Raw genomic sequence first — 6000 nt, 5'->3', positions numbered from 1 at the left:
ACCATGCCGCTTTTATATCCTGAGGTAGAAAGTTCCAGTAGCATTCCAGCTTCAGTCGTTATGTGTCATCTGCCTGCCAGAGCGCTGTGACGACGTACATGCAGTCATACTCCAAAACAAGATAGATGGATGTGTATGTGTGATCTAACTGCCACATGCCAGAGGAGTGTGTCCTTGTTCTATTTAAAGCACAGGGACAGGCTTCCACAGACACATGCTGGATATTTTGTTTTGTCATAAAGCCACCATAAAAACACAGTTAACACCTACTCTTACTGGAAATAATTCTATAACTCTACCTAGATTTTATACTTTTAGATTTTAGATTTAGAAGATTTTCTACTTGAGTATAAAAGTAATAATTGTACTCTTAATCGGTTGCATTTACATAAATCAAAACAACGTTTTTACTTCTTATATTTTCAAGTATATAATTTTTTCTTTTGGCCAAAACCCAATTCAATTGTCTGTTCTATGCTACTATATAATTAAAACATAGAAGTGAACTATTTCATAAATCCCTGTTAGAGAAAGCAAAACCTTTACTACCTTAAAATTGATTATCTATCAAAAATACAGACAATTCAGAAGTGTTTCATTCCTCATATACCACGACAATTTGCCAACGTTTCTTTATTTATTAACAAAATCATACAAAAAAATCTGTTTATAGTTATATTTAATGTTGTAAAATTCCAGTAATACGAGTTTGTTATAGCAGCTATAAACACTCATTCCCTCATCAGACTCTCTTTTTTCCTCTCTCCGAAACTGAATTGAATAATAAATTGTTTGGCTTAAATTGTCTGAAAGAATATAATCTCATATCATGAATTCAAATAAATGGCGTTGATGAAGTAAGATTTAATCAAGAGATATAATACCCTTAGTTTTCAATTAAGTTGAAATTGTTCTGTACTTTTTCCATCCCCGGTCATCACATACACTACAAAGCTTTGTATAGCCTGCTATATTATTCTAAAATTGACCACAGTGTGTCAAAAATATCCCATGACCTAATTCCCGGTGTCAGGATGAAAATTCCCAACCATATGCATTCATACTGTTTGTCATGTGCTTAAATTTAGCCAGAGCTTCCCAGCATGCTCTCCATTCAAGGACTGTCTATTCATGTCTATGTCTATTCATACCAGACATCTTATTCCTGCTTTAAAAATAACAGCTAAATAAATGCTATTCTTAAATGCTTTGCTTTTCAATCATAGGCATCAGGAACTTTTGTTGAATAGCAAATAAGCAGCTGGGGGTGGGGGGGGGTGAATGAAAAGGACTTGAATGAAATGAAAAGGAATGGAAAGGAAAAAGTTGAATATAATATGGATGTTTATATCATAGTGCTGTCGAATTCTGGATTCTGATTGGTCAGAACGTGTTAATTCATTTTTTATAACAGCAGCTCTGACAGCAGAGCACCTGCAATTTACAGGTTTATATTTATGCCCTGGTTCTATGTTTCTCGATTGAAAGTATTTCCACAACATTATGTATAAAAATACTTCCAAACTTTCCTATAACAGCACAGCATAGACGGTTTCTTCCATATATATTCTACTCTGATTATTGAAGAAGAATGAAGATTTCTCAGCATGCCATCAGACACCTAATACCTGCTTCCTATTCAATTCTGTAGAATACATTTGCTAAAATGTTATTTGACATATTTAGTGTTCTATTACAAGGATTCATAAAATAGGACAGGTTTAGAATGGAGTAAATGGTTGGTGACTCTGTCCTTCATCACATCCTTCAATCACTGACTGATTTCTAGGCAATATTTATATTACATTCAGAATTTCATTTAAACAAGTTTGTATATATAGTATTTGAAAGCAATTTTAGCCCATTTTGGCTACCTGTGAAAATAAAAAACAAGCATGTGAAAGCTAAAAAAATTGGGGTTTCAAAGGGAGGGTGTACAAACTTTTGCACTCATTTTTAAACTGAAAAGAGGCTGTACTGCTAGCATGGTACCTCCTGTTCACGTCTCACCACTTAGAAAGGTAATATTTTGTAAATGTAGACGTTGAATTATAAACATTTCTTTCATTAGCAAACCTAAACTAGTAAATAAGCAAGAATGCTAGCCAATTCTAACACTACACCGGAAGGTCAGTGAGTGGCCTTTGCTAGCATGGGCAGACTACACCGTTCAGGCATAACATTATGAGCAGTGCCAGGTAAAGTAAATAAGACTGATGATCTCCTCATCATGGCACCTGTTAGTGGGTGGGATATATTAGGCAGCAAGTAAACATTTTGTCCTCAAAGTTGATGTGTTAGAAGCAGGGAAAATGGGCAAGTGTACGTAAGGACTTGAGCGAGTTTGACAAGGGCCAAATTGTGATGGCTAGTCGACCAGATCGAAGCATCTCCAAAACTCCAGCTCTTGTGGGCTGTTCCCGGTCTGCAGCGGAGAGTATCTATCAAAAGTATTGGACTGCTGATCAGTTCACAGCCAGGTGTGTGTTATTTCTTCACTATTTTGCTTACTTGTGAGCAGATTGTAAGTAAAGACCACAACAGAGATGTAGTGGATGATAGAAGAAATTTTTTTCCCTGGTGAAGAAATATCCCTTCACAACGGTTGGCCAGATAAAGAATCGTATCTGTATCTGTCAACCATTTTGTTGCTAATGGAACTGCTTCCCACATCAGTATTTACTGATGTGACTGCTAACAAAATTCTGTAGTGTATTGGGCTATATTTCATATTCAAGTTCAGCCAAATGCTTTCAATTCCATTAGATGCTGCTTCACAGTAGAGATTGACAATGCCCCGAAGCATACTTTGAAAGCAAACTTTTGATGGCAAGAAGTGGAATGTTATGCAATGGGCAAGTAAATCACCTGACCTGAATCTAATCAAGTATGTATTTCAATTGCTGAAGGCAAAAACGCCCCAAGAACAAGCAGGAACTGCACTAAAAGCCTGGCAGAGTATCACCTGGGACGAAATACAGAGACGGGTTATGCCTATGGATTCCAGACTTCAGGCGGTCATTGACTATAAAGGATTTGCAAGCAAGTATTAAAAATGACAATTTGGCTGTATGTTTCTCCAATTATTTTTGGTCACTTAAAAAGGGAGCACATATATAAAATGCTGTAATTCCTACAACCGTTTAAGTGATGTGGATACATAACTACCCTCAAAAGAAAGCCGAAAGTCATATTCATTTAACTTCACATCCTATATACTGTGGTAGACGCCTACAAGTAACACTAAATGACTGAATGTGGACCTGACTACAGTTGTATTCACAGTCAGTGTCTACCGCTATAATCTTACAGCTGTCCAGTCTGGACAGTTATTTACCATGCTCCTTCGATAATACTTTCTTTACCAGATTAACTAAAGCCGCTTGCTGTGGAGGAGAGGCAAGTAGAAGAGGAGATAAAGAAATAGATTGAAGAACGAGAGAGGGTCTACAAACAGCTGGCTGAAGGTATAAACACCTCCTTTTGGGCAGATTAAAAAGCTTAGACCTCATTATCAGTCTGACCTTTTACCGCATGTTTATTGAATATATTGAAACTATTATATCTGGAATAGGATTATCCACATAAAAATGCAGGTGTACATACAACCAAGATGCATTTAAAATGTATCCTGGTGACCTTTCCATGTGTCTTGTATCAGGATTGTATTCTGAGTAAGGAATGAAACACTTTAAGGGCATGATGTTGTAGTAAAATAATCAATTGGAGGGTGGTGTGCTAAAGCGGATTTACTGTTACCACCCCAAAATTGACAACATTTATTTTCCTGTATGTCCCCAGGTGTAAGTCCCCCTACACAGCAATTTCTATAAGAGTACATAACATACAACGATGTAAACATTTTGATAAGCTTGGTAGCAGGTATATTCTCAATATGTTTGTTTGAAATGGTGCATATTATAGGTCTTTACTTTTCTACCCTTTTTTTTTTTTATAAAATGTGACCCTCCTACATGGTTACTGCCACCTTGTAGGAGATTTTGCCCACTGACTCTGCCATTTATCTAACTATGCCGTTAAATAAATGTCATAGCAATCTTATCAAGTTCTAACATTTTTACACTGACTTTTTTATAAATTCAGTTTTAACTGCAGTGGGGTTTAATATGATCCCTCAGTCTCATGGACCCCCTGCAATACTCCCACAAACCTCTAGATGTTCCAAATCACTGATTTTATTAGATTTCATGTTGACCAATTATGGAGGAATTGTCATCATAAATACCTAAACTGTTATGTGAGAATTAGTTTGGAATTAGTGTGGAATGTTCCCATGCACTGATAATGGTCTAGAGGACTGATAACATGTTTTTTTCATGGTATTCACTGACTGAGGTTACTTAGGACTTAAACATCCAGCCAGTCAAGTCCAACAAGGTACGGCCATTTGTATTTGCTTGGTCTTATTTTTGAAAGCTCATATTAAGGGGCATTTAAATATTTGGTTATAAATAGTTATATCCTGTGTTGTGAACGATCTAATCACAAACCACTGGATTAATATTAACTGTTTAAGACCTGAAAAAGATTTGCTAAGAATCTGAAACCATTTTCTAGGTTACACATAACTGATCTGCTAGGAAACTATGAACAAAGGAACGCAAAGCAGATACTAAGGTACACAGAGGAGGGCGCTTTAATTTCTCACATACAGAGACATACAGTGTCTAAATAGTGTAATAAAATTCCTTTTAGCTGTTTCCAGAGCTGTGCTAATCTGTTACTCTAACATTTTTCCATAAGGTTTGACTAATACGTATGAGAGATGAATTAATACACAAGCAATTCTTAGCATATCAAAAATTAATGAAAGATCATATACATTCTAGCCTCTATTTATAAAAGATTTCTGTTAGATTGCTCTTGCACAAGTCTATTTATTTATTTATTTATTTATTGGGCAGCTTGTGCTAGTCAGTTATTACACACTGATTCACAAATGTAAATGTTTCTTAGGGTCAGAAGTAAAAGGTTTAAATGTACTTGGCCAAAAATCATTTTTTATATCCATGTGAGGAATCATGCAATCTGTCATAGGGCCACTGTCTTCTTCCTATTGCATGTTGCCCCATGTTGAAGTTATGCAAAAGCATAGAATTAGCTTTCATAGTTATCTCACTGGAGGACACAAAAATGCTCCACAGTTGAATGTTGACAAAGCCAAGATTGTAAGAAAAGATTTTTGCCTTTTTTTCTCCATCCAAAATATCTGCAAGACTGCTTTTTTATTAATTAGTAGACATATACTGTCATCCAATCCATATATTTGATTTTGGCACAGGCTTTACCCCAGATGCCCTTCCTGATGCAAACTTCCCATTTTATCCAGGCTTGATACCTGCACTGAGAGTTAACCCTTAACCCTTAACCTGGGCCGTGGCGGTGATTGTGTGGGATCCTGCTGCTGGATCAGCAGATATATGTAAATATTCAATCTAAATAAAACTACTTTATAGTTTAGTTATCATTGTAATAAATTACTAAAGGAGTTTCCAGTAAAATAATATGAAAATATTATTAGCCTTTTATGACCTTTTAAGATGAGGCATATAAACTTCATATTCTTAACCCATTTCTCAAGGCATACAGATAACTGTACAGCTATCACTGTTGCCCTTCAGCACCACAACGCTGAGGTTTTTAACGAAGGAGAGCAGCTGCGTAATCCATACCCGGTTTAGTATAAATCCCAGGATTCGGGTCACAGTCCAATACAAAAAAGTGCTGAGTTTGTACAAGACACTTACTGCAGGTTTAATCGACTATAGTCCACTTCACTATCACTTTCCTAGTGATAAACAAATATTTTACTTAACATGAATTTTTTTTTGCAGCAGCAGCACCTACAAGTCATGTGTCATTGATTTAAATCTAATTATTATCTCATAAAAGGTGTAGAAATGGTGTGAAATTCAACATTCATTGCATAATAAAAAAAAGAATAGCTACAGTATATATTATGTGACTACAACAGCTGCA

Source organism: Hemibagrus wyckioides, linkage group LG18 (assembly GCF_019097595.1).
Source record: "Hemibagrus wyckioides isolate EC202008001 linkage group LG18, SWU_Hwy_1.0, whole genome shotgun sequence".
Taxonomy (NCBI): Eukaryota; Metazoa; Chordata; class Actinopteri; order Siluriformes; family Bagridae; genus Hemibagrus; species Hemibagrus wyckioides.
This window is presented reverse-complemented; position numbering follows the sequence as displayed.